Here is a 15,803-nt window from a genome sequence, read left to right on the forward strand (position 1 = left end):
TAGTAAGAATGAATTTTAAAGCACGGGTATCTCACCTACAAATAGCTTAGCGCTCGTAGATCGAATATCAGGCTAGCGCAAAGATGTAACAAATTATCCACGAACGCATCAAACAAATATATTTACAACAAACAAGAGAAATGAAGCAACAAACGCTACCAGATAATTAGCAACAAACAAACTCACAAGACGAACGCCCTCCATACAAACAATGTGTCAGTAAACAAACCTGGGGAAAACATACCTGAGTGGTTGGAGGATGGAGGGACGCACACCAGAAGGTCGATACCGAGGTAGAGTAGTTTATTTCTAATACTTCACCCAGCTGTTGAAGGGGCATCTCAAACTCTAGGTGTAAGAAAGTGTATTAAAGAAAAAGATGGTAATAGGTCGTAGGTTAACTTGCCTACAAAAAGAAAAGACACATAGTAATGGCACTTTATGCATATTCCCTTCCATGTTGTGAATAAATAACTATTCATGCGATTGCAAACGACAACATGAGAGAAATATTCGCAAATCGTGTTAAGATTGCTTATTTTCGTATTTGATGTTAGTCACAAAGGTAGCCGTTGGCCATTTCAGTTCTGGAGGTCGTCCGCACAAGACAGATCTGAGCTCACTTCTGAATCTGGAGCCAGTCAAACAGTACAGGTAAAAATTTATTGCGCTGTTACTGTACCAAAACAAGTTAAACATGGTTGAAACGAACATGACTGTAGCGAAGGAGATCTTATTGTCGGTATTGACATAAAAAGCGGCGATAAGATAAACACACACGGGCAGAGAGGTGACGAGGAAGACCATCGACACGGTGATGAGAGTGAGGGTGAGTGACGAGGCCTTTTTCTGGCGACTGTTGACCTGGTCACAACCTCCGGCGGTCATCACACGGGCCACGTGTACAGACTGAATCACCTTCCACACTAACACACTGTTACCCACGATTAGGATACAGAATGGAAGAATAGAGGACAGGGCTAGATCGATCCATGGATAAATAAAACTGTTGTAATTGTCTACCCCTTTGTTCTTACTGTAACAGTCTTTACCGTACCATCTGGTCACCACCTCGTATGAAATGATTCTAGGTGCATTTAATGCAACCGGTACGACTACCACAGTAGCAATAATTAGTCCAACCTTTCTATTTGCGCATGAAAGGCTTTTGTGATGAGACCACACAACGGACACCACTCTCTGCATCGTCATGGAAACGACAAGCCAGGCTGAGATCATGCTACTAGAATACACGAGAAAAGGAAGAAGTTTGCATAATAAAATATGAAATGTTTCTACATAAATGTCAAAGTAAAATCGCAGCCAGTCCTTAAGCAGCCCTGTATACAAGATGACGAGGTCAGACACGGCCAGCGCTGTGAAGTACAAGGACATAGTGTGTGACGACTGGCCCTCGCTCATTCGCCTCATCATCACGATGGTCATCACGTTGCCGAAGGTGCCGAGCACGATGATGATAGGTGGGATGAACTTCCACATCGGGATATGAGGATCAGAGAGAAGAAACCTTTCTAAAGCGTTGTACGTTTCGGAAGAGCAACACAGTGATGCCGTGGTGTTGATGACTCTTTGTGTGACGTCATTAGCCATGAGTGTTGTCATCAACTACTGCAGGTGTGACGACGGCTGACTTTCTTCGTGTAACGATCTTCTTTGAAGCTCGCAGATATCGCGTGTGAGAAGGGACAAAATATGTTTGTCACATCTACATTTTTATCTTTTTGACTCCATCTAGTCAAATTGTAAAAACGAAACCAAATTCCCCGTTTGTACATGCAAAACCTTATATAGTGAAGAGAGAGAGAAAAAAAAACCGAAAAAAAACTAAATCATTTATATATCGACAAAAGTATAATGCATTTATTTTTGTGAGGGCTTGTATCTATCTGTGTGTTTGTTTTGGTAGGTATCTGCGGGAAAGTGTATCAATTTACGAAAATTTTTCGTGATGTTTGCTGCAGACACATTTTCTAAATAAACATCATTAAATCTTTAAAAATAGAAAACGTATTTAAACTTTGCGGTGTTCGTCTCCAAGTATATTTGGACAAAAATCGCAATAATTGCTACATGTAAAGCTCCTGCAAACCAAGTCTCCTTTTAATGACAAGAAATATCTTCCGGTGTTAATTATTAGCTCGATACGGGATTTCACTTCCTGTGAAAAAATAATTCCAATAAATATGAATAGAGAAATCTGTCGCCAAGATTATGATAAAACACATTTTTTACCAGTGAAAATCGAACAAAATTGTAGACGTAGCTAATTAGAAAGAGAAATTTGTTTGATTTAAATATATAAGACATTTTTCATATTTATCGTTGCAGATGTTTTTCTTTTATTCTAGTGGTATGATATCAGCCTGGCTTATCGTTTTCATGACAATACAGAGAAAGATGTTGATTGTGTGGCGTCATTATAAGAACCTTTCGTGCACTGATGTAAAAGTCGGACTAGTTATAGCTACTATTATCTGTTGCGCTAAATGCACAGAAACTTGGTAGTTTACCAAGTTCCATTGACTTCTTTGTTTTGGAAACGATTAGACCATTTTGTATACCCTTGGATAGATCGAGCAATCCCCTCATTTATTCTATTTAGTATCCTAATCGTGGGTAACAGTGTGTTAGTGTGGAAGGTGATTCAGTCTGTACACGTGGCCCGTGTGATGACCGCCTGAGGTTGTGACCAGGTCAACAGTCGCCAGAAAATTAGTAAGAGAAATTTGTTTTTGCTATATAATCAATAGCGGGATCGGAAAAGAATGGTGTGCCTGACTACGAAAGACAATACAAGGCAAGAGGAAAGTAAGTCAAAAACCACTGAGTATACAGTTCGAACAAAACAATCTTGTAACAACGTAACACACGCTTGTATGTATGCACTAAGTAAATTTACTTCAAGCAGAAAGGAGAACCAGTCTAAAGGTCGTCGGCATAGAGCTCCAGCATTAGGATTGAAGACCTCGGACTTCTGTTTGATGTACCAGTAAATAACACTGCTCTCTGTTTATTGTCCAGATGAGTACTTAGACAGCAACAAGGTGGGCAGTTGGAGAAAGATAATTCAGTACAATACAATCAACAGTGTTTTTGCGCTGCTGTTTCAGGACAACTTGTCTACGGCAGACAACATTGTCAACCCATGCAGCATCTCAAAAGTAAGTTCTTTTTTCCACATCCCCAACCCTCCTAATAGTTTCATATCACGCGGAACCTCTCAAACCGGAGTATTACTGGAAAAGGTAAGCATCTGAAAATACTTTTATACAAAGAAATAACAGCTCCACGGCAGATAGCAGCATCGCAATAACAACAACGGCAATGGCTGCCTTGGTACGGTCTGGCCCAGTCTAATCATCAGGTTTATTTCAAAGTACAAGCTATGTACGTTTATTGTAGTACCGATTCCCGATTTATGAATGTGAAATGAATATCCTGCCGGCCGATACAGAGAGGAGAATCTTGGCATTCGAGAACATCTGCGTCAGAAAACTGTTCGGACTCTGAGAATATAAAGTTCAAAAAGAACAGCCACAAAATTAATTAAAATTTGCAGACAAAGCTCCATGGTGACAGCGCTGTTCTTCTAACATGCTCCGCGGGCGACATAAAGAAATGCGCATAAAGTATATACATTGTAATAAGACGAACGTACACTTACCTTGTCTACACACGACGTATTACACAACACAACGCACGAATGGAATCCAAGAAGAACAAGATCAGAGGAATGTCACTGAGAGAGTTATAAAGATGGCGGATGAAGACCGTGGTTTTCACCGCTCACTCGGCCATTAGACAGAATCTGCTTTTTCTATATTACGTCTTTTTCTGCTTCAAGTGACGTGGACCAAATGACGCACACAGGACGTCAGACACATGACGTCAGACACATGACGTCAGACAGAACATTAGCTCTATTCACCATACTCTGTCCATCTCAACCACTAAAATTCTCATCTGCAACTCTCTTTTGCTGGATGTCCACAGTACCTCTAGGGGACACAACTCCAATCAATAAATCTGGTTGATCAGAGGATCTTCATTTATCGCGCTGTAGTACCTCAGACGAATGTGAAACGCATTTTTCTAGGCTTAAAAGTATCGAACCTAACATGTTTGAACCCGAGGATTGTGAAAGTTCAAAACCACAATACAATGCACAGACAGAAGACGACGAAGAGCGACTTCACGATACCACGTGGTAAACATCGTTGATGTTCGTCAAAGTTCTTCAAATTTTGTGATCTGCAGTGATCATTGCAATTTATAATTTTCCATTTCCTTGTGCACTCCCATAAAAGCAAGTCTCCAGTGGGAACATTTGCCGTGAGGACTGACTTGATTGTTTATATGGACGCAGCTGCTCATACGATTGTTGGACGCATCAGGGGACGCAAATTCTAACTGCTTTTTAGTCTGTCATGTTTGGATTAGTTCCCTTTGGTAGCTACCTGTGAAAATACATTATTTCCTTCTATTGAACACCGATGCAATAACATTCAAAGCTGTAAATAGTAAGAAGTCCAATGCTCCTTCTCCACCACTACGGACATCTATATTTATGTTTTATTTATCACAAATAACGCTTGCAAAAACTGTTATTATATAGAAACAAAATTTGACTATTTCCACCACCAACTGCTAATATTAATGAAAAGTAAGATGTCGAAAATACCATTCATCTTTTACGTTCTCCAGCTTTCTTAATCATTTAACATGTATTCATGATTATATAATTAGTTCCTTAGTTTTGTTTCATATTCCGGTGGGATATTAAAATTAAGAAAGCGGTTGCGTTTTCATAGGCATGCCATAGACTACAATGTGCATGCGCAGATGCTAAAATGCGTGTGTGTATGTATGTGTGTGTGTGTTTTAGGACAGCACAGTTTCACAGGAATTGTAAAAAACTCGGTCAAAAGTAAAATGTATTTATTTTTAATGACTGGCAATCTCATCATGACTGTAATTGAAGATATGAGTGCGAGTACATGAAGGCGCACACATCTATAAAGTATCCCACCATCTAATAATAAATGACAACACAATTCTACATCTAGTCGTACTGAAATTTTCGTCTCGTTACGGGGAAGTAGATGGTTTTATCTCATTAAGTTTTGCTGTAATGAAAGACTGCGTACAAATAACCATGGTAACCTTTGGAAATCCAATAGTCTGGCGGCTATGGCTTGTTTCCTCTTTGCTGACCAAACGTGGACGGAAGCGTTAACAGGTAGTCCTTCATCTCACCGCCATGCTTCTGCTCCACGAACTTACAAACACCGTTAGACTATTTATATGGAAGCATAATGAGAAGCAACACTTTTTTTTAGGAATTCTGTCTGGTGGCTTCAGTGCTGAGAACAAATAAATCGTGGCAATAGTTGCCTATAGCAACTCTCAGGTCTGGCATGAAGAGCTGTAGAAAGCAATGACTATCTGAAAACGCTGAAATGTCTGTTGAATGTTTTTGACTCAGCTTTTGCCGGTGTTTATTTTCAAAAAGATTTTATTAACTTTTGTTACGCAAACATTAATTATACTTACTACGTAATTAACCTAAACATATTTTTGCATGTCTACTACTATTACTAAGTACTCAATGAAAAAATGTCTATTATTTATAAACTATTGCTAGCAGCAACTTAAATAGGTCTTTGAATCGTTATGATTAATCCAAATTGCTCACATCTTTATTAAAGCGTCCGTAACCTGCAGTGCCAAAAATATTTAGTGATTTCGTTGTGTTTTTGTATAAAATAGCCGCTGAAAAGTTATTTTTAGCTTACCTTTAAAAAGGAACTTGTCTGATGTATGAGGCAGTCTAAGACTGTTGGCATCACAGTTAGTGTCTCTGGCAGTAGAGGAGGGATTGTGATGGACATCAGTCACATTGCATTTATTTCTACCTACGTGCCTTTTTCAAGGAGTCTGTTGTCCTGAATTATCACAATACTATTTGTTTCTTTTTCTAATATCAACAAGCTACTTATAGGTAGCAAAATCCTGAGATGTTAATTTGACATTTTCTTTGATAGTGACCAAAGCCATGCCAGTTATGAATTTCGCGCTAGTCTGTACAGGATTTCTGAGGTAGAATCATCTGTCAATAAACAGAAATTTATCGTCTGTTTTAATTTGATTGCTTTATCCGTATAAACTTAACATGCCATCATTCCCTGATATGTACAGCCTTTCTGCCATTAGTATCATTAAAACAAGTGGGTTGCCGAAGAAATATATTCCTACATGTCGAAACCTTAAGGAAATGTTCAACTATGGACTATTTCCCTTTAAGATCTGGGGTGGAAAAAGATAACCAATCGGGTATTTGTCATATTTGAAGTAGGCAAAGATTCAGTTGTTCAAGAGCCATGTTTAAGTGAGTTAGTTGCCAGGTTTATTCGACATGGATTTTTACTTTGTACCGAAAATGAGATGAAAACAGTAATAAACACTTACATTCCAATGTATATTCTAATAAAATATACGTTTGTTTGGCATTGGATATTTTATTTAATATGTGAATAATTATTTCGTTAAAAAAACGTTTTGACCTACTTTTCTGATCTCGCTTCTCTGTCGCTTACAGTTAGAAGCTTTTATTTCAATTTAGTACAAGAAAACAAATTCTATATTTATTAAGCTTTTATTTCAATTTAGTACAAGAAAACAAATTCTATATTTATTAAGCTTTTATTTCAATTTAGTACAAGAAAACAAATTCTATATTTATTAAGCTTTTATTTCAATTTAGTACAAGAAAACAAATTCTATATTTATTAAGCTTTTATTTCAATTTAGTACAAGAAAACAAATTCTATATTTATTAAGCTTTTATTTCAATTTAGTACAAGAAAACAAATTCTATATTTATTAAGATTCGTACTTCTTAAATGTTCTAAAAATTCTATTTAAAACGCTGTAACACAGATGGTTGTCTGTACTATTGGGTAATTGATATAAATTAAAAAATACTGGTCGAAATCTCAATTGCGGGCATTGGCGCTCAAAGAAGAAAGTCCACGCACACAGGTGAAACTAAGCAAAAACCTCCACAAAACAAAATTAATCAATAAAAAACAAACTTCAAAAACGAAATCCTGTTGCACACAAAATGTAAGTAACAAAACTAGGGAAGTCTATAAATTACAATTTAAGGTACTTGCTCCGAGGCTGGATGGGCGATTGGGAGTCATCGGACAATCCCACGGAGCAAGACTTCTGGTCGTAATGTACCTGTCCGCTATGTATAAAAAAGTCTCTTAAACGAAGCGATCTCAGAAACTGAAGATAATTCTCCCACGAACTAAAATACAACGCTAATTAAAGCTTATTATATATAGAGATCTATCCAGCTAAAATTACGAGAATTATTGTTTCATTTGTAAAAGACGGTTATTCATGACAGCAATCTTGCAAAATTGCTGACAGGTTTATTGTTCTTCTTGAAGACTTTACTAAAGTGGGCTTTGGCTTTCACAGGCCAAATGATTGTAGAAATTTAAGTGCCTGCGTTTGTCTGCAAAACAAAGATTTCAGCTCGTTTTTGAATCTTGAGCCAGTTAGGCAATAAAGGTAAAAATTGATTGCACTGTTGGAATACCAAGCCAAGATACACATGGCATGTATGAATTTATCAGCTGCCAAAGTTATGCCAGTGTCTATGTTAATGTAGTGCTCAAAGATTAGGTAAATGCTCACTGGCATAGAAAGAAGGAGGAACACCATCGACACGGTGATGAGAGTGAGGGTGAGTGACGAGGCCTTTTTCTGGCGACTGTTGACCTGGTCACAACCTCCGGCGGTCATCACACGGGCCACGTGTACAGACTGAATCACCTTCCACACTAACACACTGTTACCAAATATTAAGATGCTGAATGGAATAATTGACGACAGTAGCAAATCGATCCAGGGATAGATAAAAAAATCAAAAACGTCTACTTCTTTGCTCGTACTATTGCACACTTCAGTAGTGGATTTGGTAACCAGTGCATATGAAATTATTCTATGTGCATTAAATGTCACCGGTACAGCTACAACAGTCGATATGACTAGTCGAACATTAGTCTTCGTGCATGACAAGTTCTTGCAATGAGGCCACACAACCGACATCACTCTCTGCATCGTCATGGAAACGATGAGCCAGGCTGAGACCGTGCAACTAGAATACACGAGGAACGGGAGTAGTTTACAAAGAGAAATATGAAGTGATTCGACATCGATGTTAAAATAATAATGGAACCAGTCCCTGAGCAGCCCAGCATACAGAATCACGAGGTCAGACACGGCCAGCGCTGTGAAGTACAAGGACATAGTGTGTGACGACTGGCCCTCGCTCATTCGGTTAATGACAACAATTATCATCACGTTGCCGAAGGTGCCGAGCACGATGATGACAGGTGCAAAGATCATCCACATCGTGACATGTGGATCAGAGAGAAGAAACCATTCCAAAGCGTTTTTCTCTATAGAAGAGGAAGTGTGTGTGTCGTCTGCTGACACCTCACTGACAGTGTTGTTGACGACTTCTGTGACGTCACTCGCCATGATGTTCTGAGACCGTTACTGGAGCAGACTTGGCGATGTCCGTTTTCTGTTCTTCTCTTAAAGGAGATAAGCGCTCGTGAGAATAAACAAAAAGGTTTGTGTCTGGACTTATCATTTCTTCAGCTCGTCAACACTCTCGGATCCTGAAGACAAAACCAAGTCATGCTTTTATAGATCAGCTAGGAGACTTGAAACCCTTCGGATATATAAAAAAAAAAAAAAAAAAATGAGAGAAAGGAAAAATTTCAAACTTACCATTTGTTTATCGATAAACATATAATGCTTTCGCGCGTGTATGCGTGTGTTTGTGTAGTGGTAGGTATGTGTGCGAGGGTGGGGAAACACTGGTCCGTGCGATGGTGTAACAAATTGCAAACTTGGTGTCTTTCGGCGATATTTTCTGCAAGTAAGTGTTTGAATACATCATTAAATCCGTAAAATGGTGTGGGTGTTTAAAGGTTTAGATTTCAGAGATTATTCGTATTACCTGTGCGACTCATTACAAGAACAGTCGACATTTAAATGAACAGGGTTATACTAAGCGCCTTCGGCTGACAGAATGTTTCTCTAATTAACAGTTTGATACGGCATTTCTACTATTCGTAAAATAATGATTATAATAAAAAAATAATAAGCCGATGTTTCTGGTGTCAAGAAAATAGTGAGTTACCTTTTCTATGATTGCACATCGATAACCAAACTGTAGACATTAAGAACGAAAAGAAACCTGTAAGTTAAAGAAATTAAAAATACCAGTGTTGATTATCAAGCAAAGGACAACTTTGGAGTATTTCCCATTTTACACGTGAAGCAAAAAAAAAAAAAAAAAAAATTCTACTAACAAAATGTATCGTTATGCAATCAATGGAATTCCAGGGACTGGAAGGGAAAAAGACAAAAGACAAGACGAAGCAAGACAAAGGTAAGTACCTGTAACAGTACCCTATTGCCTTCGCTTCAAAAGTCCTTTTCTAGAGTCCCCCATGACTCACTTACAGAAACTGAAATATCGTGTATCTACCCAGTGTGGGTGCTGAGCTGAGAGTTCTACTGTTGACATGATGGTCTGCTGTCGTCAGGTTCAAGAGAAGTTCATGGAGAAGAAAATGCAATTGAGCATCGCTTTCATTAATCTCCCAAAGGCGTTTGATTCACTAGAGAGCTCTCCTTTAAAATCCTTCAAGAAAACGGCTGCTGAACGAAAGTACTCAGCTTGATTGAATCTTTCCTTCCTGACCTGCTGGGGACTTAAAGACCAACCTCAACGGCTTGCATTTTTTGCAGACATCAGTAGATATAGGTACAGTATCTGTATTTCGCTTTTAACGTGGGACACACCAGGAGCGAGGCGCCCCCCAGTGAAAAGCCGGTAGAGTTAAACAGGCTCACGGCATACAAGATACACAATAGTTTATTTTTCCACTCGCTGTAAAACCTATTCCCAGGCTCCTACATCACTTGATAGACATTATTGTTTATAAACTATGTCTGTAGCTTGCTTCATATTTCAGCGGTATCTGCAAATTAAATATACAAGAAAACGTTTCTCTTGTCACTGACATGATATATCCTGTATCTATTTTCGTGTGTGTGCCCGCTCGTGGGTGCGTGCGTGTGCGTGTACTTTGGGAGATAACGTTCCCGTTTGTGTAAAACAAAATAAAGATTAACACATTTTTTCTACAGATTTGGAAAAAAAACCCAGTAGAGACCAAGGCAAAGGACGTCGGATCACATGGACCCAAGTGAGTGAGGGGGGGGGGGGGGCGTTGGCGGGGAGTTGTTGCGGCCCTTTGCTCCTCTGTGAGTAACAAGGATTAAACTAAAGTAAACATTTTTCCTATAGGAGGCATTTTATTGACATAACAGAAAATTGAAGGCAAAAGAACGAATACACACTGGAGTAAAATATTTAATTTATTATTAAACGAGATTACACAACACTACATAACAGTTACAGCTTTTTACGGTTGATCTCCGCAATACATCGTTTAATTAATTTCATGGCTTCATCTCTACCTCTAGCTTTACTGAAAAGAAAGCCTATTTACAAACAATTGCGTTCGTACAACTTACAAAGGCGTGTGTCGTCTACTTTTCTTTACTTATCACATGTGCGCAAACAATTTATCACAGAACTGTTCGGTAGACTTGAGGAGAGTTGATAAGAAGACTTTGATTACACCTGATGATATAATGATATGTTGATATAATGAGGGAAAGACCTCTTCGGGACTAATGTAAGGGTTGTTTTATATATAGCAAACGTTATACTAACGAACTCTTGCATTCCGCACTTACACACTTGTACTTTACTATGTATGTATTATGTATATATGTTCGCATGAATTTTGTGATTCATTTTTCACCCACTTCCCTCATAGAGGTCTAATATTTTTACCAGTTACCTATTTCCAATGGGCCAATGCGATATCAAAACATTTCCAGAAGTCCACAAGTAGAATTTTTTCCACATGATTCAGAACTAGTACGCTGAATTAGGGGAGATAAATAACTGCTTTCTAGGAATAGCAGACTACAAGTTATCTCCCTTTACTTGGCCAACTAGTAGGGTGGGGTGGGGGAGTCAGAAAGTGAAATGAAAAACATATCTATAACAAAATTAAAATATGCAATGGCTTCTTGAATGATTGAATTAAAACTCTCAGACAAACAAACAAATAATAAAAACTAAAGGCACAACCCTTAGAGACTTTGTGAAATAACTGTGGCATGCAAGATCGTGCATGTGTTTGCTGTCTCAGATCCCTTCTTTGACGAAGAAATTCATGCAGATGGCCGACCAAAATAATTAAATACTTGTAAGAAATATTTACAACTAAATGTCAGACTTGAGGTGAACAGATTTGTCTTACGAAAACTTTATCATTATGGCATCAAAAAATAAATCGGAACAATTGGCACTCAATTGAAAGTACAAAGACATCCGAAGACGATAACACTCTAACCTCTGAAATCAAGATTTTATCGAAGTATTTATATTATTTCAAAATAGGTTTCTGAATATATATCTCAAATTTAAATACATGACTGAAATATCTAAATGGAAGATAAGGATTTATTTCAATCTTGAGCGTGTACGCCATAGTTAATGCCTTAAGCACCTATTCTCTTTTAGAAGTAAGAACTATTCAAATTCAATGTACAAAAATTGTAACATCATATCTGTTAGAAAAATCCACGATAAAGTTTTGAAATAACTTCTGCTGCCTTCTTTTAAAAGCATGCAAAATCGGGATCCACTGTCAAATGGTGCGATTGTTTATATGAAACACATTTGGAAAAAAAACAGTTCAGCAACCAGGCAGAGAACCTTTTGACAGACAGTCTTGTGCAGTCATTGAAGGTAACTTCCTATTCGGTAAGCTCAATACTACAGAGGACTAGCAGAATGGGCATGAACTCACCAAGGCTATAGAGGACTAGCAAAAGTTTCTGATTTTCGGACTAACGCAAAAAAAGCTAAACCTGTTTTATTTGCATGTACCAAAAAAAAAAAAAAACAAACAAACTTCTGGACCACGAACAATGGCTAGTACGAAATATATACAATTGCAAGACAAGCTCTTGCTTTAAAACACTTTGGCAGTGTACAGACTACAGGATCAGATACCCGAGTCGTCCTGGGCTGGAAAACAATCGTAATTGTTAAACATGAGTACGAAATTGTACTTAAAGTGAACACGCTCAAGTTGATAAAAGTATGCCTCTCAAAGTTATGACCAGTATCTCTTTTTTTATTCTATATGTCCGTTATTTTAATTGATGCATGTATGTAAATATGTTTTATACATATACATCTTCAAGTTTCCTATATTTTATTTTATTTATTTTTGTTTCATGTAGTCTCAATGACCAATGTAATTATAGCTGCTCGTGCAAGGAATTATTACACGTTACAAATCGGAATAAGTTTTCAGAAATACCATAGCACAAAATTCTTTTCGCCATAGAATTTATTGAAGCAGGTTATATTAATGGCTGTTGACAGTGACCTTTGACATTATAAGTGCTGGAGGTCGTCCACACAGCAACGATTTCAGCTCGTTTCTAAACCTAAAGCCCGTCAGACAGTACAGGTAAAAATTTATCGCGCTGTTAGTGTACCAGGCCATGTTGCACACGGCAGATACGAAACTGTGTGTCGCCACAAAAAGGATATCATCGTTGTCAATGAAAGAAATAAAGATAAGGTCAATGCACACGGGCATGGATAGAAGGAGGAAGACCAGCGACACGGTGATGAGAGTGAGGGTGAGTGACGAGGCCTTTTTCTGGCGACTGTTGACCTGGTCACAACCTCCGGCGGTCATCACACGGGCCACGTGTACAGACTGAATCACCTTCCACACTAACACACTGTTACCAACAATTAAAATAATAAATGGAATGATTGAGGAAAGTACAAGATCAAGCCACGGATATATAACATAACTAAAATGTTTAAGGAGATTGCTTGAGCACATTACACTGTTTGATGAAGAGTCGAACACCAAAACACGAGAAAATAATTTAAATGAGTTCAATGCCATTGGTACGACTACAATAGTAGATATTACTAGTCCAACTTTTCTCTTTGTGCACGAGAGGCTCTTGTAATGCGGCCACACAATCGACATTACTCTCTGCATCGTCATGGCAACGATAAGCCAGGCTGAAGTTGTCCCGCTAGAATACACAAAAAACGAAACCATCTTGCAAAGGGAAATATGGAGCGTTTCTACATAAACATTAAAACTGTAGAAGACCCATTTTCTAAGCAGCCCAAAGTATAAAATCACGAGGTCGGACACGGCCAGCGCTGTGAAGTACAAGGACATAGTGTGTGACGACTGGCCCTCGCTCATTCGCCTCATCATCACGATGGTCATCACGTTGCCGAAGGTGCCGAGCACGATGATGACAGGCGAGATGAACTGCCACATCGGGATATGAGGATCAGAGAGAAGAAACAATTCCACAGCAGTATACTCTTCAGAAGAACAACATAGTGTGTCGTCTGCTGGGAGGTCAATGGCAGTGATGTTGACGGCAATGTCTGTGACGTCATTAGCCATGGTCAGCTGAGTCACGTGGACTGTGGCAGGTCTGACGACCTCTGTACTTCCTCTTCGTGTAAACACCCGGTTGCTATGCAGGGCAATAAGTTTGAAGAGAAATGCCACCGTATGAAATTTCTGTTCTGAATTTAGCTGCTACTGACATCAACAATTATTAATGACACCCTTTAAATACAGTCTCACCCATGATTCGGAAAAAAGAATTACGACTTTGATAAAATAAGAACAACAGATAAAGAAAAAACAGACGAAAAGAAAAAGTAAAACTGAAAAGTAAGCAGCCATTTATCGACAAAAGTACAAAGATAAAGAGAGTGCTTTGATGGTTTTTTCATGGGTGGGGTGTGTGAGTACCTGAGAAGGACAGGAACACGCATGCGTGTGTGAAGGTGTGACAAACTGTAACTAATTGTTAAAATGTTGGCTTCTAGCGACACACACCATTTAATTAGTGAAAATGGTCTTGAACTTTTTATGTTTCATGTAAAATAGATCGGAATAAAATGGGTCGAATATCTACCTGCACATTACACAATATATGAATATTTTAAAGCTTAATTAAGAGCTCGATAAAGGGTGTCGTGTGTGCGCACGTGTGTGTGTGTGTGAGCATGCAAAGGTCTCCATTGTTAATAAAATAGTGGCCTGGAGAAACTGTCACATTTCTAAAGCTGTTTATCTTTAAGAATTGTATAGTGACAATTATAATTTCAAACAGAATTAAGATCATTGAACACCATCAACAATTTTTTAAAACAAAATAAAAAATAAAAAACGAAACAAAACAAGAGAAGACAAAAAAGAGAAAAAATAGTTTTACTTCTATTATTGTAAAATCAAGGCACTGCATTAAATTACAATACGATTACTGAGAAACACATTTTCATGTTGGACCTCTTTAATACATGGCACAAAAAGAGGTGCGCAGATTAAATAGGTAGGTTTGTTTACACATTTGCAGAATTATTAATTCAGGTGTAGAAGATTTAATCTAACTTATTTAATACTAATGTAACCAACGTAGCTTTAAGATTAAGAGAAAACTGTAGCATGAGCACCAACAATCTTCTTTCAGCAACTTGGTGAACCCTGAGTAGATGGAACTGTTTTAAGAAATTTGGGGGAATGGTCTTGTATTTGTGACACAGAGCTAGAAGACTATACGGAGTCTAGCTATCTCACCTGTGTACAGGGTGTATCAAATGTCTGCAGGTGTGCTGGTGAGTGACAGCTGCCCTCCAGTACATGTCCTTTGACAACTAGTTGTCTCAAGTCATCACACGTGCTGTAGGGTTTTTAAGGCCGCAGTAGGTAGGTTACAAGAGGACTGACCATAGACAGGACCTATTTTCTACCCGTATACAAGGTACAAACAATGATTTTCAAAATGTATTCGAAATTGAGTGTTACGTCCCCTGCCTTTCCTTTGCTGGTGATACATGATCTGAATTATTAGCGGTTTTTACTTGATTAAAACACCAAAAAAATGTTCTAACATGATTATTGCCAATTCACTATAAAAATGAGTGGTACTACTAATACCTATAGCTGCAAGGACACCCACAAAACACTCAGTTTATTCACTTGTTCTCCGCACAAGTGTTTGGATGTAATGAGTTTGGCTCATGTGCTGTCCACCTTTGAAAGTACGGGCTGACCACACGGATGAATGTGTCTTACATGTAATAGTTTTTTTCATGAGTTCCATCGTCAGGGGTGATCGCGCATAACTATTACTATTGGATTAAGTGAGTGCAAAACCACTCATTTCTTTTATTAGTATTTATAAAACTGGGTATTAAACTTTATTTATCAAAAGTATGTGTGACTTGAATATACAAGAAAAAATATGAAAAAATTCAGAAAAAAAACCGTTTTTACTGGCATGTCGAAGAGCATCTTGTGCATGTATATGCTCAACAACGCGCGCGCATGTGTCTGTGCGTGTTCGTGCGCTCTCGTGAGTGTTTTCCAGGCACACAACACTCGCCTTTGTGTCGATCAAAGAAAAAGATACAACTTTTTTTTTCTTAAGACAGGCATTTTAATGACATAATAGAAGATCGAAGGCAAAAGAACAAATACATTTTAACACAGATATCTAGTCTAATAACATCATATTCCAGTCTGAAGTATCAAAAA

The sequence above is a fragment of the Pomacea canaliculata genome, linkage group LG8 (assembly GCF_003073045.1).
Source record: "Pomacea canaliculata isolate SZHN2017 linkage group LG8, ASM307304v1, whole genome shotgun sequence".
NCBI classification, from domain to species: domain Eukaryota; kingdom Metazoa; phylum Mollusca; class Gastropoda; order Architaenioglossa; family Ampullariidae; genus Pomacea; species Pomacea canaliculata.